Source organism: Leptidea sinapis, chromosome 1 (genome assembly GCF_905404315.1).
Source record: "Leptidea sinapis chromosome 1, ilLepSina1.1, whole genome shotgun sequence".
Lineage (NCBI taxonomy): Eukaryota > Metazoa > Arthropoda > Insecta > Lepidoptera > Pieridae > Leptidea > Leptidea sinapis.
Window position 1 is genome coordinate 32,436,484 of NC_066265.1, and position 26,666 is coordinate 32,463,149.

General features: G+C 33.8%; 1 non-coding gene across 1 annotated transcript; it reads right to left on the reverse strand.

The window, feature by feature from the left end:
* Window positions 1-8,430: 8,430 nt before the first annotated feature.
* Window positions 8,431-8,502, reverse strand: Trnae-cuc (transfer RNA glutamic acid (anticodon CUC)). Its single transcript has one exon. It is a non-coding gene; the product is annotated as a tRNA-Glu (tRNA).
* Between the last annotated feature and the right edge of the window lie 18,164 nt (window positions 8,503-26,666).

A 26,666-nucleotide genomic window follows, 5' to 3' on the forward strand; every position in this document is an offset into this window, starting at 1 on the left:
AACAGTCATTTATTGTAAGTCCCTCAGTGGAATGTGTAGTTTTGGTTTTAAGTTACTAAAGGCAGGAGTACTGCTTAACTTCATCTTGCACTTTGAAGTATTATTATGAGGTTGTAAAATACGGGAAGTATTTTTACGCGTGCAATCGTCTCGAAGGCGATTGTGGTTAGTATTGAGTCACAACTCGCAAACGGCTCTTACGGGCCTGGCCACGAGTTTCGGCTAAGTGGCGGACAGCGTGGAGTCTAAGTGACGTGCTGTAGCGTTATACTTGAATTGGCTGATTATCATCATGATCATATAAAGAAAAAACAGAATGCAGGCAAAAACTGTATCTTTGGTATCGTAAAAAACGTGAAGATGTGATATAATATATATATATATATATAATATATAGTGTTTGACGGTATAGCTAATGATAAGGCTGCTCTCAGATAATATAACGTCGTGAATGCCTGATGCATTCAATGACCGAAGTATTTATTTATCAAAGGTCAGCAATATCCATATTTTCAAGGGACGAAGGGGGATCGACGAATAGTGGTCCTTGCGAAGTTTCGTAGTCGTTTCCTCAATTGTCACTGTCAAGAAAATGGCAATTTAACGGACCTATTCCAAACTATCGTTGATAAAGGTTTGTCCAAACTTTTCAAATATCTCTTCGTTCTCCGTTTTGTATTACTCTTCGCTGCTCCAGTGCACTCGTTGAAACGCATTAGCTTTGCGAAAATATACTGATTTCTACCGCTCGCCGCGCTTCTTAAGACTCCGCTTATAACACAGTGGTCGTGGCCTGGCTGTTAGATACTATTGGCACGTAAATTGTACTTGCATGCGCCCGCGCCGGGAATAGTTTATTGGTTTCGGCATTTGAGTTCGTTGCCCGCGGGGTGGTCGTTTCAAATGACCGTAGTAAAATTTTCATGCCCACTATTGACTTAGGATGAATTGAGTGTGTTTATGATCATTTTACATCCTATTTATTTTATTTTAAATAATATTATACGTCTTTTTATTCAATCCTTTTGAGTATGTTATGAAGGTCTCTTGCATTTAATTGCACGAGTAAAATCATTACGAAATATCTACCAACACACTCGTTGCAACCACGATTAAGACGTGTTTTAGCCTTAAACGAAGTTGACTAACATCGTAACGCAAATATTTCCTCTTGTAATTAAAAACTCCGTTGATATTTAATTCAACATTCAAGGGCTCTTAAAAGTCAGAAAGCTAAATGTCTTGTAGAAACCACTGTTACGATCGTGTGCCAATAATTTTTATTACGAACCAATGATAAAAACCCTATTTGAATGATCGACCTTGTTTTGTACAATAATATAAATCATCAAGCAGTAAGACAAGGTTGCTGTATCTCCGTGCTATTAGTTATTTCAATTTGAATACTATTTACCTACACAATTAAACCATTATTAATAACGTTAAGCATCTTCAGCGTACGTTTACCTGGCGGTTAGGTAATTGCTAACTATAAAGTTTATGACAAGTTAACATTTGCCGATAGCCTAAACTTGTTCCCTAATGCGAGAGAAGTCCTTTGAAGATCTTAACGTTGAGGGACTAACTTGTTCCAACTATGAAGAAGAAATTGGTTTGTTCCAAATTATATATCTAGTTATTTTTACAAGATAATGCTTCATTACTCACCCTTGCCAACTCTCGTAATTGTTTTTCTAATAGGAAATTCCGACAGTAGTAACTCTGTATTGGTAAGATAGTTTTCATAATGATCAATTTGTACTGTTTGTATGATTTTATTTCACTCAAACCTGTTTACAACATTTAAAGTCATAAAGAAGATCTCTAACCAAGCGAAGTGTCGTTATAGTCGTTAAGGTGTGGCGAATACCGCCTCCCTAAATGGGGAGAAATGGCTTAAAGTATAAGTGACCAATGACGTGTGACCTTTACATCAACAGACGGCATGATTGCTAAGAATTCAATTACCTTAAATTCACAATGTAGACAAGTCAACGTATGTACAATGGTGAAAGTAAAATCGATTCACTTTTTACCCCGGATCGTGGGAACGCTTTTTTTGGATTTCTAATAGTTTTTTTTTGGATTCTGTATAATTTACATATTACGTTCATATGAGGTGAAACTGTCTAAATACTTCAGTCAATAATCGTATTGTTGGACTGTATGATGATGGACTTTTAGTAAGTATTGTGATTTTCTCTCAGTAAAAATGTATTGAGGATACAAGATTGTGAATAAATTCAGCAATAACTTGAATTATAATAGGTCAAAATTCCTGAAACATCCAGGTACAATCATTACATAATATACAGTATTTAAATCTAACAACTGAATTGAGTGATGAATTTCAATCACGAATTTGAAAGAAAATTAGCTTAGTATTTTTGCTGGACAGACCCCTGTAATATAAAAATACTGAGTTAATAATTTTTAAAGCCATGATGAAGGTTTGCATATAAAATAGTCGCTGTAATGAAAATGAAACAGATCGCTAGTTAGGTCGTGTAATGATATCGTTGCTCACATGGTGACCTTGTCATAACTATAACGGGCTGCGCTAGAATGTTCACGTTATCAACGACACAGCTCTGCATTCTAATGTTAATTATTCCTGCAGCTAGACAAGCTAAGCTGAGATTAGCTTCATTTTAACTAGCTGTTTGCATGAGCTACTTGAAGATTGTTCCAAATGCGCTCCTAAAAGTTCAACTCGTTTGGAGACATCAGTTGGAGATATGCTGTTAAATTCCGTAGACTTTTGTTTAGTGTTGTTAGCTAAAATATCTTTGGTTATTATCTGTTTTAACTCTTCAGTACATTTACAGGTATAATTTACTATGTATCTTAATTCAAGTAACGTTTCATTGAAATTCAGACCTACCTGAGTTTATTATGATTTTGTAATATTTATTAGACCAGCATTACAAAAAATTCTTTCTGGTTTAAGTTAGTCATTTGTTGCACGAACTTTTTTATTTGATTTATTCATACTTCCATTATAATTATTATATTATTACAACAGTTGATAATAAAAAAATTTAATACGTGGAACTTTTCGAATTTATCTTCTGAAATTAAAAAATAGACACTTAAGTAGGTATGTACATACTTGAACATACCTGAAATTATTTAACGTAACTTATAATTAATAATTCTTACAAAAGCAACGATGAAGTGTTTATATCATTAATAAAACGATCGATCGTATCCAAATTACATCGTTAGTAAATATTTTACATTTTTGCCCTACTTTTAAAATGCGAAATTCGTTCAATTAAATTAAATTTTTTTGGTAGAAAATTAAATAACGAAAATACGTGAGAGCGTTGATAAACTCCCGTCAATTATATCGTTAATTGAACGATGACTTGTATGTACGATTTTTGGCAAAAAATCATTAAAATATAAGGAGAGATAATGAGTAAAATTACGCGTAATTGGATCGACTTATTAAACTAAAGTTTTTGTCCACTTGTTTGGTGAACGTTCAATTTGCAATAAACCTGCTGATACCTTGATACACGTTAACTAGGTACCAAATATGCGATATTCCAAGTCGAATATGTGTACATTAGAAAGTACTTTTTGTTGTTAGGCGTCACGTGGATGTCATCATCATCAGCTGGAAGACGTCCTCTACTGGACAAAGGACACTTTATGGGAGCCAAAGATCTCCACGATGATCGGTCCTGAGCTGTCCTCATCCAACGTATTCCATAATTACAGGTCTAGTTTGTGGGGGCCCTACTAACACTGCGTACGTGGTCGCACTCCGAGGACATTACTGCCTCACCGGCCATCTGTCCAACGTATTCCATAATTACCGGTCTAGTTTGTGGGGTCCCTACTAACACTGCGTACGTGGTCGCACTCCGAGGACATTACTGCCTCACTGGCCATCTGTCCGTCGAACTATGTGCCTTACCAGTTCAGTTCGCAATCATTTGGGCTATGTCGGTGACTTTGGTTCTCCTACGGATCTTCTAATTTCTGATTCGATCTTGCAGGAAAACTCCGAGCATAGCCCTCTCCATTGCCCTCTGAGCGACCATGAGCTTTCTCATCAGCCCATAGTCAGCTACCGAGTCTACGTACCGTAAGTCATAACTGGGATTACGCACTGGTTGAAAACCTTCGTCTACAGACACTGTGTTATTTGAAGATTTTACGGAGCTTCCTGAACGCTGCCCACGTGGATTTGAAAACCGTAGGGTTGCGGTTGAAGATCAGGCCTGGATGACTTGAGACTAGTTGTTAGTGTAGATCGGTTTTTATTTATCATTATACATTACAAACGCGAATATAAATGTTACCGTTGTTAAAAATGTAACGATGAACATTCATTATTTTTTTATTTTAGTTGTGTTATTGTTAATATTTTATAATGCGAACAAGACCAAAACAGCATTCAGTAGGGGTAGCAATGATCAGGGAACTCTGTTAGTTGGTTTGTCGTAATGTTTTCTTATCGCGCCAGAAAGTCTTATTCAGGTTGCTAGCGCATTGCACGGTAATACTCGTACCCACGTCGCTGGAAGGAGGAACGGGCAGTGCTATTCCTTAATTTTCCCTTAGTCTTCATTGTTCTTTAGAATAAAGGGGTACCAGTTAGGCATAAAGGAGACGGGATCTCTGCTTAGCGAATTAAATAGCTCATTCATTGTGTCCTTACGATTTCATGCCATCTTGTACATATCAACTATTGCTAGCATGACGGGAATCGGGTCTTGGTAACCGGCAGCTTCTGGCGCCTCCGGTTGCTTTTAGAGTCTTGGGGCACGCCTCCTCTTGGTATGGCGTAGTTTGCTTGGGCCTTGAGTATTGGGGACACCCATGCGGGGACGACATTTTGATGTAAGTACAGGCCTTCCTGTTCCTGGCTTCCTGTTTGTAGACCCTGCTAGACTGCTGCTTGCCGAGTGGAGTCCTATAAATCTGAGCGGTCAATCTTCTCTTAATTCTTTTTTTTTAAGGAATAGGAGGACAAACGAGCGTACGGGTCACCTGGTGTTAAGTGATCACCGCCGCCCACATTCTCTTGCAACACCAGAGGAATCACAAGAGCGTTGCTGGCCTTTAAGGAAGGTAAGAAGTTTTAAGAAGGTGTACGCGCTTTTTTTGAAGGTACCCATGTCGTATCGTCCCGGAAACACCGCACAAGAAAGCTCATTCCACAGCTTTGTAGTACGTGGAAGAAAGCTCCTTGAAAATCGCACTGTGGAGGACCGCCACATATCCAGGTGGTGGGGATGATATCCTAATTTGTGTCGTGTGGTGGAATTCGGCGGCAGGAATCAGGTTGAACAGCTCTTCGGAACACTCCCCGTGATAAAAGCGGTAGAAGACACACAATGAAGCGACGTCTCTACGCAACGCCAAGTGATCCAGCCGTTCACAGAGCACTGGGTCCCCGACAATTCGAGCTGCTCTGCGTTGCACGCGGTCAAGTGGATCGAGCAGATACTGGGGTGCGCCAAACCAGAGATGACAGCAATACTCCATGTGTGGCCGGACCTGCGCTTTGTAGAGCGCTAGAATATGGGCCAGCTTGAAGTATTGCCGTGCTCTATTGATGACGCCCAGCTTCTTAGAAGCCAATTTGGCTTTGCCCTCCAGATGGCCACGGAATTGGCAATCGCCCGAGATTTCGAGACCCAGTATTCCAATACTAGGCGAGGCTTTAAGGGAAGTGTTATCGAAGAGCAGTGATACGACAAATGGGGTTCTTTTAGTGGTAAACGCGCAAACTTGAGTCTTCTGGGGGGAGTCCTCTGGACAAGGTTTAATTTACCCCATTACTACACATACATACTTAAAGGCATAAGTTATTAATTTAATCTAGTAGTACCTTACGTCCAAAAACGGCATCTTAATAATTTACTGTATAAATTCTGTCACCGTGAGTTTGTCAAGGAACTGTCAAAGATAATAAAATTTAACCACTCGCCAGTCTTATCTGTGACCCAGTGAGATAAAATTTACAAACAACCCAAGTTTGCTCAATGCACTTAAATTATATAGATTGATACACGTGTACATTATAAATGTGTTTAGAATTTTCATATGTAATATATTCTAGTAGATCTCCGCATCATGAAATATTTTTTGGATCAAAAATTTGATAGTGACCACTAAATAAAAAATATTATATTGAAAGGTTAGGTCCCTTGTTTCTGACTGATTTCAAGTTTTAATCGCCTACGACTTATTCATTCATTTTATTGTTATTGAGATCGTGCATTTACATATATGTAAGCATCGTATTTTACATGTATAAATCAAATAATAGGAATAATAAGACTACACATTTCAAAATATTTAAGCTGATAACAGAAATTGTAGGGTATATTTTATAAATTAAAACTTTTAAATCCAAATATCTCGAGAATGGTTAGATTTAGAATAGGTTGTTTCATGGTCCAAGCAGTCAGAAACGATGTTAACTATGCGCCCTTAACGGGAGTAGGTCGACTTAACCAGTAATCCTGTATAAAAAAATCTACTAAATTTCACTCATAGAATACAACTTTACAAGTTTGTAAAGCTAAAGTTCTTCATCTGACGTGCAGTTCTACTAAGGGCATTTTTTTTGCCCTTTGGAATCTGGAAAGGAATTTTAAAATTAGGCTTAAACTTGGTTCATAATAGTTTACATTCTAGAGTGGTGTAGTTTCCTAGGCTGCTCATTGTAAATGAAGTTGTAATTCTTGTTGGAATGTTGTAACCTAATAGTGCCCAGCGTTGGAACTGTTTACGAGCACCGTTCGTCATTATTAAAGATGGTTTTGAGCATGTTTCGAGCGCCTATTGTATTCCCTTGAATGTAATATTATGTATTTTGTCTTGGTCTTGCGACTTTCATTGTCTCTGTTATCTATACATATAATAAAATCATTAGTTTTATATCCATTAAACATACATATTGCCCCCGTAACATTAAGCGTTTGTTTCATTACTATCGGTCAATTTCAACTACACGACAGACTCCTTTGAGAGAAACCTCTCTTCCTTCCTTTGCACAGGATGCCGGCTCGATTATGGGTACCACAACAGCGCTTATTTCTACCGTGAAGCAGTTATGTGTAAGCATTACTGTCTTTCGGTCTGAAGGGCGCCGTAGCTAGTGAAATTACTGGACAAATGAAACTTAACTGCTTATGTCTCAGGGTGACGAGCGCAATTGTAGTACCGCTTAGAGTTTTTAGGTTTTCCAAGAATCCTGAGCGGCACTGTATTGTAATGGGCAGGTCGTATCAATTACCATCACTTACACGTCCTGCTCGTTTCGTCCTGTATTGGCATAAAAAAAACGTTACATAACCTTCATGGTAAGAGCATACTCCTAACTTAAAGGCGATCAACGCATCTCTTGACTCCTGGTGTTTCTGATGTCCAGGGCTGGATGCCTAGCTACTTCCCATCACTTGAGCCTCTTGCCCGTTTGCCTCCTGTTAATATATAGCGGGATTGGTTTTCGTTTCAAAATCATACAAATTACAGCAACTCCCTGAATTTTACCCAATTTTAAAATGTCGTTTGTTATGAAATTTTGTGCCAGCGGTTAAGCTAGTTCCATAATTAAATATTGTTTTGGAGTTTGTGTACGCTATTATTATTATTACCTATTGCCTCAGGGATACAATAATATCCCTAGGTAGATAGGTACTAATTGATCTACCAGGAAATAAATTTAAGAAAATTATATTGCGCCGCGGAGCTCCCAGTTCGATCCAATGTGTTTTTGATTTTTAAATTCATGTGAGCGATTATTCGACGCGTTATAAGATCGGTAACGCTGTTGTGATTCCTCTGGTAGTACAAGAGAGTATAGGCTGCGGTGATCACTTACTATCAGGTTTTGCTCGTTTGTCGTCCTCTTTCATACAAAACAAGCGATGAAATATTTTCTAAGGCTTACGATGATATTATCATCGTTGTTATTCGTATAAAAATCAATGTTTGTATGTTTTTACAATCAATTTTTGAAATGATTTATAAAATTAATTTGAAATTAAGAATCTCTAATATCATTCAGTTTTGAAAAGAGCAACCTTAGAGTTGCTTGCTTGTTCTTCTCTAAGGAAATCTGCCTTCCGAACGAGCTGTAAGATAAAAAAAATGACATATTTCAAGTGTAATGCAGTTTACCTACGAAATATTTTTTTTTGTTTTTTTGTTTGTTTACAATCATGCATTTTAGATTTTTGCACTTCGTGAATGAAAATGCAAATATTAATAGCGGGATCACTCGGAAATTACATTATATTTATTTTATATTAATTTTACTATAAACTTTTGACAAAACGAGATCTGACCGAGCAGCTTGTTATTTATATTTAATTTCATTATTTTACTGCTTTTACTTATTGTTAGAAGTAATATTACAGAGAAAAAAAAATATAAACAAAAAATAATAAAAAAAAATATTTCCGATACCGGGAATCGAACCCGAGCCTCCTGGGTGAGAGCCAGGTATCCTAGCCACTAGACCATATCGGATATGCGTAACTGTTCGAAACAGTGAAGATAAATGCGCAGATTGAACTAAACATTAGTGTTAAATCATTTTAACCTTAATGGTACTAAAATAGGTCGTTTTATTATGAAACCCAGGACCGACTTGATTGCGTCATGCAGGAAGTTACACGATTCGCGAACTCATTTGCGAGAATTGAGTACAATGTTCTTGTTGCTTCACCCACCTTAAAATATGTAAGTAAATTTAAATTTTAGAACACAAGTTTTATGTAAAACAACGCTGCCTCAGATATATTGGTGTCCCTTTGCGTAACAGTACGATTTGTAACTAGAACTTTAAAAGACGGTGTTTTATTTTAATCAATATTAATTTTTGTCGAGTTTAGAGAACTCTTTCATTTGCATTGATTCTTTTTTGTTTTAACCTAGCGTCCAGGTAATCTCTGTATCTAGTATGTGTTGCAATGCCACCTTAAATAAGCATAAAAAAATAAAGAGATGAAAATACTGCGTTGTGATACAAGGGTGGAAGGCATACGCATGTATCGCACGACACGTTGTCAATACATTTGTGAGAAATAGTAAAATAAGAAATCAAACAATTCAATATTTTATTTTAACATACTTTCAGAAAATGGCGCTATTTCGTTGGACTTTTTTTATGTCGAAACGAGGCATCGGTATCGTATACGTATACAGCCGTTTTGATTTTTGACAAACGTCGACGGGAAATTAATTAAATTAGAACTAGCTATTTAACACAATTAACTACCATTTAAAATAATTTTGACAATTCATTATTGCTAAGGCGTTCGAACGCGTTCATTTTTCCTGTTATAAAATGTATCCGATTTTATTTTAGTTTTCGAATCATTATGACGGCCTCTAAAAGTATGCCATTTTTAATAACTGTACTGAAAATAATATTTAAGTATCTTTAGTATTTACAGATTTTTTGGGCCAGGTACCGTCGTCGTACTCCAGATCACTATCAAAGTTAAATCATTATCTGATATTGAAGAAGAAGAATATATTTGACTTTCGACTGTGATTGTAAAGGCCTGTAACCTAAGCTCGATGGCAAAACGATTTTTCAAGTTTGTAAGCACTCGTATGCAGTCTACATTGCAAGAAGACTTACTCATTTTGATTTACTCATCTCGATAAAAACTTAATTTATTTAAGATTATTCGCGGAATATAAATTATATGCTCGTAATAAAGTGCGCCATATAAATATTTCAAACACAAAATTCAGTATTGTAGCAATAAGTTTCTCAATATTTTTCTTTTAAACCATATCATTTTTTTTGTAAGTTTTGTGTGCATTATTTTTGTAATTTTTATTAAATGTTTTAGTGACAATTAATTTAGTAATGACAAATTATTTATTATTTAAAAATAAAATACCTACTCAAAAATTATTCTCCTGTAGCACCAGAGGAATCATAGAAGCGTTGCGGGCCTTTTAGAAATGTGTTCGAATTTTTTTTAAAGTATACACTAATTTAGCTTATATGTGTAGTTCAAAAATCCAACTTGAAATAACTAAGCAAATACTTAAATATTACTTAACTTTGTTCCCACTACCTGACCTGTGTGTTTCGTCAACGTGGGCGTTAGCTAGTTTAGTATTAAAAAATACTAAGGAGCTAAGCTATCTGGGCATGAGAGTAGATTAAAACTTTTCCTGGTCCACACGTGTTATTATATATGTAGTAAACTTAGAATTTTATTAGGGTAGTTCTACCATTTAAATTCAAATTAAAAAACACTTTATTCATAGACCTACAGGAAATGACACTTATGAATGTCAAAAAAAAAATTGTTTCTTATTGAATTTACCGCTACTTCATAAAAGGGTTGAGCTAATGAGAAGAAGTAGCAAGAAACTCATTGCCACTCTTTTAAGTCAAGATTTACATTTTAATTGTTTTACAAATCATTTCAATTACAATATATGCAAAGTGACGCAACAAAATACTCAAATGTCAAAAACTGAAAGGCTTACACGAGTGAGTCAAAAAAAGATTAAAAAAAATGTAAATTAATACTTATAAAGACAATCGTAAATAAATAGAGGCATTATGTGAGCATTTCATAAAATAAAATATATAATAACTTTCACTTTAAAGGAAATAATAATAATAATAAAAAACACATCAAGCAGACCAAGACCAACAAGATCATCCAGCCACCACTTTTAAGCTATAAAGTACCTAAAAGCAAGCTGAAATGAATATATAAGTCCCTAGTGGAGTCTATTATATACTATTCTGTCGCTAGTAAGTCATAGCCATAACACTCTGGTCAGTAATTAATATGGTGATGAGTAAATAGGGTCTCTATTGATACTTGACTGCTTGCCCGAGGATATTAGAAACGATCCTAATAAAATGAAATTTAAAAATATGTTAAAAAAAATATCTATTGGAAAGTATTTATTGCTAAAATGTTAATTTCTTGATAAAGAATTGGTACGTATAATTATTAAATAATATGGTAAGACTATACGATCCCCCAGTCAAACCGTCTTGCCGGATTGTACAGTACAATGTATATTTATCAAAATGTATTTTATATTCTTAGTTAATCAATAAATAAATAAGCGTGGCTGACTGCTTACGACTTGTCAATAAGAATCGGCTTAAGTTAAAATTGATTCGCTCTCCTTTTCTATCTTGCTGTATGTCGGTTAGAGATGTTTCTCATCCTATGCACGTTTACATTTACCGTTATAGGTAGGCATATATAATTGAGTTTGCCAAAAGCATTCATTTTATAATTTACTAGCTGACCCAGCAAGTGTTGTATTGCCGATATTAAAATCGCGATACAAAAGTAACTGTTGATCGTAGATGGGTGAAAATTTGAAGTTGTATGTAGTTTTTAATGCTGACTCATAATTTGGCGTGGACCACCCTTAACATTTAGGGGGATGAAAAATAGATGTTGTCCGATTCTCAGTCCTATCCAATATGCACTCAAAATTTCATGAGAATCGGTCAAGCTGTTTCGAAACAAACTACAAACAACGCGACATGAGAATTTTATAAATTTGATATCTTTTAATAAAAAAACACACTTCTTCAATAATTCATTATTTTATGTTAAACACTGTGTTTATGTGGTGAGTAATAAAATGTACTTTTTACAATATTACACGTATCTTATTCTAGAAATTTCTTGGAACGCTATCACCAAGTTTATACGGTGGTTTAAGATAGCGTTTATCTACGACTGCATTTTATTACAAATAAATATTATGGCCTTCTTATGCATTTTCAATGAGTATTTTAAGTGACGCCTCAAATGTAACTTGTTAACTGTATGTTAGGAATAACTTAAAAACTATTAAAACGAAGTGATTTACTTTTAAATAGGTGCATTCTCAGCTTTATTAATTAATGCTAGTTTTTCGTAAGATACATAATTAAAATTCAAAGTAGATGGACATGATCACTAGCATACGTTAAAATTTATTTGTATTTTGAAAGTGTCTCCGTTCAAAATTCACAGTCCTGAGAAAAATGGGTTAAGAAACTAGGTGTTTTTTTTTGTTAATTGCCAAATCGTATTGCATTTAAGATTTATCATATGTAAGAGTGAGGTGGCAACTCTATGACGATAAAGAGTAGAAATAAGTTTTATTTAAGTAGTTGCTATCTTACGTAACACACATACACGGTAAGATGTAGACAGAATGTCATCTTAGGGACGTCATAATGATGTAAAGCATGCACATCAAAAATCACCAATCAAATGAACGTTTGCAAATTAACTATTTCTAGCTTATGTCACATATCTTTGATAGGACAATGTTACGTCCCTGATACAACGCCCGGTACACAGTATACCTACCACTTAGAATACTGAATTCACTGGAGAGCGGCGACCAGCGAGCTAATGTTAACCGAATACTTGATATCGTTAACGGATGTTTACACGTCCAAAAACAAGTAATGCTTACAATAAACAGCCGGATCGAAGTCCATCAAATGTTTACTCATGTTAATCCACAAAGTGAGATTCCCAAAATAAAACGAATAAATTTACCACACCTGTACTGTTTGAAATCGGTTTATATAAACAATGTAAGACATTGGAACATGAAAAACAGCGAGCGGCATGAAACTATTGCGTGTATATAGCGTACTTGGCGGGAGGTCTACTAATGGCCTCTGAGAATCTTAATTTATTGGACTGTGAAAATAATGGATTGATAAATAGTACGGAAGACTATAAAGTATTCCATTCTACCAATCGACATCTGGGTCGGAAAAGTGATTTTCAAAAATACGATGCTGCAGTTTTAGTTTTTATCAGAAGAATAAGATTAAGAAATTTTGGCTTGCAATGAATAGTTATATTAAGAAACTGTTGGCTAGGGGCAGATACTATTAAATTACAGTAAACGATGTGCTGAAGTAGACTACATTTATCTTAGTACGCAAAATAATATATAATGATAGTGAAATAAAAACAAAATTTCGGTTACTGACTACCTGATACGGGCAAAAAAAAATTGTGCGTAACAATAGTTTGCGTACTTGTCTTGGCTTAGTTACTTCATGTTTTTCAGTTGTAATTGGTGGAGTTTTATTAACCTTTTCACAAAAAAATACTAGATAATAGAGCAGCTTTTATAGCGGATATGTCGCTACTTTGAATCCATTTTGGCATGATGTACCTACGGAGAAATAATCAATAAAATCGAATAATAGTTGTTAATCTGCGCTACAGAAGATGAGAAACTAAAAATGCAAATGTCAGAGTCAAAATAACTGAACGGGCTGTAGTTTGAAGTTTAAATTGACGCCGCGGACGAAATTATCACTACAACGAAGTATTTTCAATATTCGAGGCACATTCCCTCGCTTTAAATACAATGATGTACGACTTTTGGGAGATGCTTTATGACTAATAAAGCTTATTTTGATCCGTCTGATGACGAGAACAGCTGTGGAGGCCGAAAGGCTAGTAAGCGTTTCCCTACACTCACAACTAAGCCATTTTACAACAGCGGCAACGCTCTTGCATTGGCATTGCTCTGGTGTCGCAACTGCAACAGAGGCTGCGGTGATCACTTTCCCCAGGTGTCAAATTACGCTCACTTGTCCTGTACCCCAAAAATATACGAAAATATTAATATGAAATTGAACCATGTGTTTGAATGTCCCATTGTTCTAGTTGTTTTTGTAGTAATGTAATTAATTTTCTAATAAGCTCACAAATACATACGTACAAAATTGCTAAGATTTTGGATCAATTAATTTATGTTCCATGATTATTTGGAAATAATTATAGATTACTTATAAATACCTAATAGAAAATAAAATGGTAAATATTAGTTGAGGTTATTGATGATTTATGGAATTTATTCGTTGCTAGGCGATGATAGTCCCTCCAAAAACTTTTACTTTCGTTCGATCGTCATGTTGTTTATTACTTTCATTCATTATTCCTATATTTCTCGAAAATTTCTTTCAACCTCACGATCTCACCCGAAATTCGCAGATGTCTTGTTTTCAGATCACAAATTATTGCTTATAGTCATTGAATGTGTTACATATTTTGATAGTGAAGCTATGTAACAATAAGAAGATATAAATGAGGAAACTATTGCTTAAATCTTAATAGTATTGTTAATAATTTTAAATGTACGCAGACATAGCATGAATGCCAAAATATGTTAAATAAATATTGCTACAAAGAAGAAACAAAAATTTTATGTGAGCAGTGTTTATATAGCAGCCGATATTCTTTTGGAATAGCAAGAAATGCATGACTGATGTATACACGCATAATTTACGAGCGCCATTACTTGAAATAAACATGAAACCAGTTTCCAGGGATACAACAGGAATATCCCGAGATTTCAATGTACTAGACAATTGAATTGTAGTATTGAGGCATTGTTTTATATTTAGATGTCGTGCGAGATGTTAGATTCATCGCGATTTTAGGTACTTGTGCCAAATACCTTTACTATACTGATCTTAGATAATGTGTTGTGGAAAAGATCACATTTTTATACACTTTATAGTAGCTTCACCCTCTTCACACGTAATAAAATATTTGAAAGTGACAATCGCCCATCAAGTCAAGTTGATTGTAATTTTAAAACTATTTTGAGAGTAACGAAAGAAAGAAATACATTACAATGTATAAAACACGAGTTAAATAGCAACGCGATGAATTAAGTAGAAAATATTTTAAAATAGGAGACCTTCTTATATAGGCATAATATAAAGCCCATTATTTTAATAATAAAAATTTCAGTTTATAGAATTTGCGTGCTCAGAAACCTTTCGCAGCTGGACTGAAGGGGGTCGAATGATTTGATATTTATCTTATAAATGCTACGGTCTTGTGCCCCGGATAATTTAATGACTGGCATAGTGTCAAACTTATTTGAATCAAAGAAATCAAATCAAAGTGTAGTATGACGAGACAATTGCGTCAAAATTAGTGCAAACAGCTCAACTTGTTTGAAAGTATCTATATCCTATAAAAATCTGAGTACTTGTTAAAATTTTTTATTAGTTCTTCTAGTTGAATTGTTACGAAACCTATTTAGTTTCAGCATATTTATGTGTCTTATGAAAATGCTTACGTCGCTCGCCCACGGTGACGACTGTGTCAAACATTCGTTGGATGTTATTGATACCAACGTAACCGCACCTGTTCGCGTGGGCGGCATTGTAATTATTTGGAAAAAATCTTGATAATTTAATAAATATACTTGATGATAGATTGATGATCCATGACGCAATTCCAAGTAGGTATTAATATTGAGTTGACTTATGTTCACGTATGATAGGAAAGACCTATCTAGGAGAGAGAGCTTCCCCAGTGAATCTCCATCTCGATCGTTCTTGAGCATCTCTTTTATTTATTTTTCCCATATGCCTTGGCTTATTCAATTAAAGAGCAGCTGGCCATTTTAGATTATTTAAAGTTTAGAGTTTTGTTTTACGATTATGGTTTTTTACGGCTGCCTCAATTTACTGAATAAGGACTAGATTTCCATTTACGGAAGCGAGACAAACTCTTTAGGACTCGAACTAAAAGTCAATACTTTATTGATGCTTTTATGATTTAGTGCTTCCTTCTTTTTACTACATATCCATGACCACACTGATGAAGACTTGACTAATTCCTGAGACATTTATTTTTTTATAACCCCACTCCTCCAACAAGGGTAACAATGATAAAATATACATTAAAATATGAATGTCATCGTTAATATCCAGATATATATCAACAGTTAAAGTTGTAAAAAGAATAGACCACAATAGTCCAATACATTTGTACATTTTGCAATTTGAGACCCCAAGGCTCAAGTTACGATACCGCGAAATGGAAAAGAAAGAAATTTTGGCAACGAAATCGTACATAAAATAGTTAATGAACTTTATATGAACTGCGGAATGTACAAACTAAATACTGGCAATAAATACATTCTCGAGAATAACCCCTGTCTGTGCCGGGGGAAGTGGGATTCAGCTGATAGGGCTGATCTCATTTCTGAAATACTTCCATTTTTCATCATTTTCATCTTCTACATCACAAAAAAGGGATATAGAAATAAGATCCAAGTTAAACGATCTAGACAACTGAACGCGAGGTTCACGAGCATTCTCGCGAATTCCTGCGTCTTTTTGCGTAATTAGGCGCAATTGAAATCCCTACCATTCCCTTCCGAAGCAATGTTAAATGAGCCTTAGTGCATATTTCACCTACATATTATACTAGCTGACCTAACAGACGTTCTTCTGTTCATAATAAAAAAAAAAACTTGGAATTTCGTAAATTCTTAGCTGACCTCTACTCGGTGAAAAGAATATTCCTACCAAATTTCAAGGCTTTAGCTCTTATGGTTCCAGAGATATCGTGATGAGTGACTATATACGTGGAAATCTCTTTTATATATATGTACATATATAGATTTTGATGTTTGTATTTTCACTGAGGAAGATAATAACGCTGTCATAGTAGTCACATTCCAGCGGTTTAACATTCGAAAAACAAGCGGTTTTCTCATATAGATTTAAAATTTTCGCAGATTGATTGACAGACAATAGGTACGGCACACCTGTTAAGGATAAATTATACAATGTCTTGTAATATAGTACAACATAAGCACTCTTTTATGTCCCAAATAACTTGTATTTTAAAAATTCCACGTCTGCCTTTTTTGTCATCAATCATCAATTATATTTTTCAGTAAATTTGAGTGTGTATAAATTGACTTTCAAATCTTTTATAAAATCTTAGTGAGCTAAGAAATAATATTTCTATTTTAAACTCAGTTTTGAACCATTATTGAACGAATAGTCTAGTTCCAAGAGCTGTCGTGTCAGGTAATTGAAACGCCAGACATTGTTACTTTGTTTCCGGTGAGACCTGATGCATGAGTTTTGGCATACCACGCGTCGTGCGAATTTCTACGACCCCTGTCTGTTTCGATTTATAAATAATCCTATTCGGCCAGTGGACGCGCCGGTGTGGAGGACCGCGGACGGCGCGGGCGCTTTACCAAGATGCGCGGCCATCCCGAGCCAGCACGATAATGTGCCGATAACACCTTAGGTGACGGTTAAGGTCAACTAGACCTACAAATACACGCGGGTTCTCAATCCCAACAGTGCTATGTGTGACTTCAACGTTATCTTCAGTGACTTAGTGCTTTTCTTCAGCGATCATTATCAGAACTTTAATTATTTAATTAAGTTTTTCGTTGTTGAGTGTTCATAAGATTCTTCGTGTTCATCTGATTGAGTGCAAACCTGTCGCTTCCAATTTGCCGAAGAATGAATCGTTTGTGTCACTTGTGAAATTTTTGCCGAGTGATTTATGAGCTTAAGTCACGACTCTTCATTTAGCTGATGAATGATATTTCTTTTCGTGGGATCGCTGATGTTTGAGTTGTATTACATTTCAAACGTTTCGTATGAATCGAGACGGATGAATGCATTAGGATATCTATATTTGTCTCACTTTAGTTCCTTGGTTAAAGGACTACTCGCTTGTCCATAAATACACCGAGACGGTCAAGTATGTCACTAATGCGATATGTTCCTACATTATATGATGTGTCTTCCGTAAAGTCTTATTTATTGTGAACTTAGCGTCATATAAGTTTACAATCGGTACGTTCCTTGAAAATCGTTATGATAACAATTGTTATTATTAATCTCATCTTATTGCAATTTTAATAAACATCTTATTTTTGTCTACACTAGTGTAATACGAGATTGCTTATGAGTTATGAAATCGGATTATCTTATAAGTCGTAGTATATCAGTATGGAAGCAAATATTGTGTACATTTTAAACTGTTTATATGTTTCATAATAATCTGCGCCGTTTACAAGTTTTCGTGAGTTTCGTTTGTCACTGGTCTTAAAACAACATGCAAAATTTTCGACAATTGTAATATTTATGCATCACTGACTCGAAAAAAAGCTTTTGCCAGCGATTTAAACAAATCATATTATAATCATGACAAGTCTCAAAATATAGAGAACAAGGTCTCTCGGTCTTGAAATATCAATCATAATAATTCTTCATAAAATTCACACCGAGATGACGTTTAAATATTATTTAACTTAGAATCTTTTGTTCGCCTAATGGATAGAGCTGAGAGATTTATATTCAAATCGTAAGTTAGAATGCAAATGAGATGATGATATTATCGTGTGTGATGAGTTTTATGTCAGTTGAATGTACAATGTCTGTTTTATGCATTCGTGTTAGACATAATGACATCGTGTTATTTATTTCATATAGTTAATATTATTTATATTAAATTAAATAATTTATTTTATACTACCTACACCTTGGGGGAAAGAGCCTTTGTTTATTGGAGACTGATAACTGGGACAAAAAATGCCTCATTTATTTCGTACAAATATACGGGCAGAAATGTATGAAATTCCAATTCCTGAGTTGATTAGCGGGCAGTGATTGGACTGTACAATATACAACAACGTATTTTCCCTATCATGGCACCTATCTAGATGTAGAGGCGATTACAAGCTACAAAAATATATTTACAAGAATTATTCCTTAAATATAATATAAGATGTTTTGACGGAAAACGGTACCTACTCAATTCAATTCAATTTATGTGACAACCTGTTCAAACTATGTGACATTTATTATATAGAAAACAAATCAAATTGATGGCTCTTTGCATTCTACTTGTAAAATTGAAATATTTATTTCTTTTGTTAAACTTTATAACATCAATATCTTCTTTCTTCATAGTATAAAGCAATAAGTATCACAACAATTCTACTAGGTGTTCTACTCGAATGTGTTGAGCCCTAAGCTTCGCCTTGTGCTGATACACTCCACCCTCTCCTTAAATGTTATCCACTTTTGTTAACAACAATTTTTTTTTAGATCTACAATCGTTTAAATACCCAGCCCTTATGGTTCCTTTATTAAAAAACTTCTTTAACGAGTATCTGTGCCCGGGTCAAATTATCCTTATGAACAGGAACAAGGCAACGTTTGAAGATTTGATGATGAACTGATTGAAGATTTTAACTTCCATTATCAAAACGTTTTTGGTTAATTCTACTTTTAAATGTTATATTTTTAAAACGCATACGTAGATCTACGCTAATTCTTATATTATGTGGATAAATATAGGTTTATTTATATATCCTAAATGATTGTATCTTAATAAATATCTAAATCACCCGCAGTAAATTACTAAAAACCACCTACGTACGTGTGCAGGTGATTTCATCACAGCAATTATTGTTGTCGCTGGCTGTGTATAAAAGCTGACCTTCGTGGGTGTTGGTCTTGGACATGGCACGACCAACCCACGAAATTTTAATTTTTAATTCTATGATATTAGGGCCAGCGTAACTTGGTGGCTAATGAGGAAATAGTTTATTAAAAAAAGGTCTTATTTTGTTGACTAGAAGAGGTTATAATCTTAAAGGTTTTTTGTCGTTTAGGTTAAAAATATGGGTTGTACGTAATTTGGAGTTTATATATATGATGAGGTTTAAGAATTAAAAGAACCTTATGTATGAAAGAAATAAAAAACAACCTTAAATTTTTTAAATGGATCTTAAAATTTTGTAAAGTAAAGTGAAATACAACTCAGACTTTCATAATCAACTTAATTTGAAAATATTTCCATAACATGTCTTAGTCGGCTTATGGTTTGTCATGTATTTTATTTTATATTTTATACCTTCTGTGATAATCGATAATTCATCATCGTAATTCACGCGTCTCCCAGAGGGGTAAGGCAGAGATTTTGAGCCAGGAATACTTTCTTCTTCTTTTTTCTTTGGTCGACATTTGCCAACACTTATATCCACTTCCGCTCTGAACGTACCTGCAACCTTTAGAAGACGAAATGAACTATGTGGCAATAAAATTTTCCATAACTCCACATTCTTCGTGTTTCATTCAAAAGAACGTCTATTAAATACGATGATGCATTTATCATTACAGTCTGTCTTATCATTATTGTTATCACCCAATCTTGAAACAGCGTTGCATTCCACATCTTTAACTATTTGTTGAAGCATACAAAGTAATTGCTAACAAATAGTTACGCAAAACTGATCGATGATAACGATTCGTCGGGACTCTGGACTTACCGTTACTTCAATTTGGCCACCGTCTTGTTTCGGGGTTCGTTCACCTTATGAAGACATTTCTAGTCTTTTTGTATCAAGTTTGATTTGTTCTTGATACGGATCGTGATTGGATTGCCTCTAGCAATGGTTTGAGCACGTGGAGATAATGTTTTTCTTACTAACTTTGTCTGCTTTGCAACTTTATTTATTGCCACTGTCACAATAACGTTGTAGTTTCGGCTGACTAAGTTACGAAGCAAGACATTTGTTTTTATTTTTAATTGGATTGTTGATTTCCTTTTTGCACCTAAAATGTCTTTAATTTTCCGATACAGTGATATTTCAGTTATAGTTTTGTAGAAATAAGGCGGAATAGTTTTGTTCATTCCGTATTATTCATCACTACAGTCGAAACTGTTATGATATTCTTTGCCTCCAAATTATTGCACAAGTAGTCTCCGTCGTCCTTGTAAATTATTGTTACATTTTTATCATAATCTTATTAATACTATAATATTAGTACCTACTAGAAAATTACTAACAATACTTACAGACTGTCCAATCAGATGAACACATCGCATTATATTTTAAGTTATAATGAAGTTATGCTGTTCGGTTTTTATTTGATTTAGTTGTGAAGTGTACCAGAAGTGAAAATGATGCAAGGACTGTTGGATTCGCTGTACAAAATTTACTGGGGTGAGTTTATGATTGACGTGACAAGGAATAAGATGTAGAGGTAATGCGTATTGCATACCAACTTCTTTGTGCAATAGATTATCACTTCAGTAAGCAATATTATTCGAAAATGAAATATCACGTATGTTTTAAAGTTAAATTTCTACTGATGACGTAAGATTAATTCGAACTAAAATGCGCATTGCTAAAACATGCTAAAGACTAGAACACCTTCCTTAGAACATTTTCCTTTATTATTCTGAATTTCTAGAATGTTTACTTACTTGTGAAAACGCTTAAACGACCTGACTTTTTACAAATAATTCTGCTCGAACATCCAATTTCGAATAATTGAGATGTATGAAAAGCTATGAAGTTTCGACGGCACCTTGTACAAGTCAATCAGCGCGCGCCGTGGACGAGTGCGTTAGTCACAGTCAACAAACATTTGATTTGTTGTCACGTGCTGACGTCAATTGGCAGTCACCGGGGCGTTGCAAGTGCTTATAGTACGGTCCCAGAATACTAGAACGTAGGCATAACAATTGTGCCAATGTATCGAGTTGTATTCTGCGGAAATCCATCAGAGTAGATTTAGGTCGAACATGTTCAGCAGCAATTTGAGAACAAGAAGTGGATATCTTTACCAGAAAGGAAACTTGAGACTTGATTTCTCAAACCTCTTATTTGCAGAGTACCTACACTGTAAATGCAACGTTTTGGACCTATTATAATATTTCCTTTTTATACGCTTTATATTAGCTTCACCTGTATGTTTGTATGTTTGTAACCGACTTATTTGGGCGCGATTTTGACCCACTTTAAACGGCTAGATTTTGTTCAAACTTTGTAGATTTATCGAGGACCGATGACATTACACTAATTTGACTTAAAAAATGAAAAATAAATAATAGTTAAAAAAAACTAAAAAGCATGCTTTATATAAAATTCAATTAAAAAATAGAAAATAAATTTAAATTGAAAATAGTGTAAAAAAAATATTTTTTATTGTAAAAAAAGCGTGGGGTGCTTTTTAAGGTATTATTAAAATAATAATTCTAATCTATTATGAGGGTGTAGAAGAATTATTATTTTAATAATATCTTAAAAAGCACCCCACGCTTTTTTTACAATAAAATATATTTTTTTTTACACTATTTTCAATTTAAATTAATTTTCTATTTTTTAGTTGTTTTTTATATAAAGCGTGCTTTTTAGCTTTTTTAAACTATTATTTATTACCTATTAACAATAAATCACCTGTATTGAGAACTTAGATATAATACCAACATAAAAATGGTTAAACTATGAAACATGTCTCACATAGGTCACGTCCAGAATACTATAACAATGAACTGCCATTATTAAATTTACAAACTTCACAAAGTAAATAATTAACTACAGAAGTACATTAAGCATCTTTTGAGTTTATATATTGTACAAATTTAAGTTACTTTCACCTTTCAAAATATTAGTAAGTACAATTGTATTGTGTGCACATCTTATTTTGTATTCACAATGCTTTTTGTTAATTTAGGAAAAATTATTAATTCGACAATTTCATAGTGACGCTGGCATGAGCGCTGAACTATTATAAATCTTATAGCGATCAATATGCTCAATTAACTTTTCGTCATTTAGCGCGATTAAGACAACTTAATACTTAATAATATATACTTATATTTTTATAGCGTGTTAAAGTACAGTTTTTAAAGTGATTTAAATGCTTTTTAAAGGTAACGGAACCGTGACATTTGTATAATGTGCACATTTTAACGGTAATGCTTATAAATTTCCGATCAGAGGTCACTTTATGAAACAATATACGCACATAATATTTACTTAATTTTGCATGTAATGATCCCACAATGTTTTTGAATGTATCAGTAAATTTTAAAAGCCAATATCGTTTAATTTTATCGCAGTTATATAAGAAAATGCTCTTGATGTACGTTCAATTTGGAATATGATAAACAAATATAAGTTACGTCGTGTTAAACCTACTGGAGATAACGTGTTTAAATGCAATAAATGTGTCGTTTTAGTATCAGAGTTGTGTCATCATATTTAAATATTGACCTTACATCACCCACAAACAAGATTCAGCTTGTTCAATGTTTTAGCTCTGTCACTCGTATTTTCTTTTATAATAAATTCTATCATGTGTTGATAGGACAAACATAAAACCAAATGTAATAAGTTTTACTCATAAGTGCTGAGCATTTAAAATTACTCTTGCTTAAATATTTGTTTGGGGAAAACGTCTTTTCGCATATAGTATGCATAAGCTGTACTTGATGTAAAACTGATGACATTAAAGAGTAACCATTTCAAAAAATGAGTCAAATTAGTAAAATTTTGTTTTCAGCTACATATTTTTCGTTCTGTCAAAATGATTGAAAATAATGAAGAATTCGATAAATTTATAAAATTTTATTACGAAACTAGCTGACCCAGCAAACGTTGTATTGCCGATATTAAAATCGCGATACAAAAGTAACTGTTGATCGTAGATGGGTGAAAATTTGAAGTTGTATGTATTTTTTAATGCTGACTCATAATCAAACAAATTAAAAAAAATGTCAAAAAAAATTTCGTGTGTACCCTTTTGTGTATCATTTAGGGGTATGAAAAATAAATGTCCGATTCTCAGACCTACTCAATATGCTCACAAAATTTCATGAGAATCGGTCAATCCGTTTCGGAGGAGTACGGCAACGAACATTGTGACACGAGAATTTTATATATAAGATAAGCAAATATACAAATGAAGAAGCGCAGATCTTGCAAATTGCTATTAATATAATTTTGTATTTTTTCATTATAATAATTGTCAAATCAGTATTAACACGTGAACTGTCGCCATAAGTTTAATAAAATTATATATATATATATTTTTAAGCACATCTTGTCAATAAAAATATGTCCGCTCATTATTGGACAAGTTTAGAGCAATCGTAAACTCGAAAGTATGTTATAAATATGTTATAAAAAAGTCAATTGGGCCTCGAGAAAGTTGATAGCAAATTATCTGAATTTCAACTCTTAGCTTATTATATCTCCAAGGCCGTATATTTTTTTTTGTATTTTGATTTCGTTAGCACCTAAGTAGGTATACATGCCAAAAAAGATTAAAGTCTATATTATTGTTATAAAAAAAGTAATTTGATACTAACATAATTCATAAAAATGCTCTGTTCAAAAGAGGCACCTTGCGCAAAGATGCTATTTCGGAATTCTTTTTAAGGTTAATTCATTCACTACCACAGCTTAGGAAACGGCCACAACGCTTTCAAGAATCCCATCCAGTATGTTTTTTGTTTGTGTGTGTTTCAATTGGTTTTTTACGGTTTATTGCGCGCCGTAATAGATTTTTAGAAAATCTATCTAATGTGAACTGACAAAAATATAGCTTCAAAATTTCATACATATTTCTTTGCTGTTTTTGAATACGATGAATAATACGGCCTTTGAGCGGTAACCTAGTAGTATAACAACTACTTATTAAATTTATTATCGGCCTGCAATAAAATGTTTTATTATCTATTTTAATGGTCGAATCTGACTTAATTAACTCATGCAGCCGTTGAAAACATTTGGACTCAACATTTATTTATGCATTGGTAAGTTCCTACGCTGGACTATAATGAACCGATGCCAAGCAATGGTTACAAACTTCAACACATTTGCGTTAGATACCAGACATAGACGAAGTGACCATGTAAGGAGGCTATAGATACTGAAACGGAACGCAATTATTACCAGTGTCAAATATAAAAATTATAATTCATATCAAGTTCATTGTGTGGACACCGTAATACGATGGTTTTGCTAAATTTTCATTGGGTGATCCAGTAAAGTTGGTAGTGACCTTTTTGTGTTTTTTTATTTTTATATTAAGTTTATCCTGCCACTGTTTTGTGAAACAATTGTTTTTTCCTATCTTTCTTGATCGGATCGACATAATTGGACTTTGGTTCTTTGGCAATGTTTAATAAGAATCAAATCAATATTTTTTTCTCTGTAATGTCCTCTTAGCACGATCTCTTTTGCGGCTGATTTCAATAATGAATTGCAAACCTGAAATGGCCATTATTGTTTTAATCTATTTTCTGCTTTTGGCATTTCAATAACCGATCTCCTAAACTTTTTTTTTTCAAAACATGACGTGTTAGAATTTTTTTCTTGGTTTTTGTGTGAACGTTGAAAGAAAATTTATAGTCCGAGTCTCTTACTTGATTTTTTGACATATTGAAATGCAGATACAGAATCGTTGATGGTCGACATAAAAATATGGATTATATATAATATTAAACTAGAGAACTTTGGGTATTGAAATAGGTCGTTGAACTGCATAGTAGGGATAGATACTAACATAGTAGGAACTAAATTCCAATCTTCATAGTTCAACTTTTACGACTACATTAGTATTAGTGTTATATCTTGTATGTTGGTATGGACCGAGACCACTTCAGGGAAAAATATTGTGTTAAAGGGGGGACAAATTGAGGTCATCATGATAGGTCAGTGAAAAATAAACGGTATTTTCCTAAGACAACCTGACAAAAGTGAAAACTATATCAAAGCAAGGTCTAAGCATTTTTTTTATTCTAGCAAATTAAACACTTTTGAAACTCCAATATTCTTTTTTACATGTACTGATTCTTAAGCATGTTTTTGTTGAGAAGAATCACGAAGAAACTCAACAATTGCTCTTTTAAAATCTTTATGTAAGTTTTACTCGAATCGCTGTACTTATCTTAACTTATAATTAAATAATAATTACATTTACATAAAGGTCAAAACAATTAAAGACCCAATAACAAAAACTTATAAAAATGCAATATTAAGCAAGGTTTAACAATAAGAAATACATTATTTTTGTATATTCATAACTATAATATCTACTCTGGTATTATAGTTAGCTCCGAATGATTGCGATCCCCTATTTCTCTTGAGCCGCGTTACATATCCGATCTGACGTGACACATTCAGTAACCACAAAATAAAATGCTTTCAGTTGCTTCGAAAATAAAATATTAATTTAGTAAAGATCTCAGTTATTAATTATTATAATTAATATTGTTCTGTAATGATCAATTAGGATGTGCGTGTGAATAATAAAGCGTTTGTCTGTGTGTGTATTGAATTGTAATTAGTACCGGGGCTGTTTGTGTTAATTGTTCGAATGTGAACGGAACTTGATGTAGAAAGATGACGCTTTATTCAGCTGGTGCATTTTATAGTAATAACATTTAAGCAGTCATGAATACTGTCAATAGTTAAGATGAATCATTAGTGGCTATTTTTCTATGCAAACGTTCTCGACTCCCTTCGCCTTGGTGCCAACATCAATATCATCATTATTTATGTATCTCTGTCTTGTTTAGTTGATGTTTGTGTAAGTGCCAGAGTACCTAATTCAAAAACTTCTTTAACGGCTTAATCGTATAGTTATATATATATAGGTCACAAACAGAAGCCTAGTATACAAAACCGTCAACAAAAAGCGAAGTGGACGAATCGGTCCAAATTGTATTCAAAAATTTAAGTTTTAATCTAACCGCGATGAAATCGGTCGAGCCGTTCAAAAGTTAGAATAGGTTATATACATCCACACACACATACAGACGTACTTCCTAGGCTTCCTAGGACCTTTAAACGTCGAGATATGATTAAAACTCTATTTTCGAAAAACGGGGTAATAAAACCAATAACTTTGATTTTTGGATTTTTGAAATTTTTTAAATTTTCTTGTCGGGAAGTTAAAAATTTATTAACAGAGCGACTATCAGCCATATTATATTACAACATTGTGGCCGAATAAGGAAATACTCATAAAAAGTTAATATCGTCACTTGCAATGTGTTTCAAAGATAATTTATTAAGCA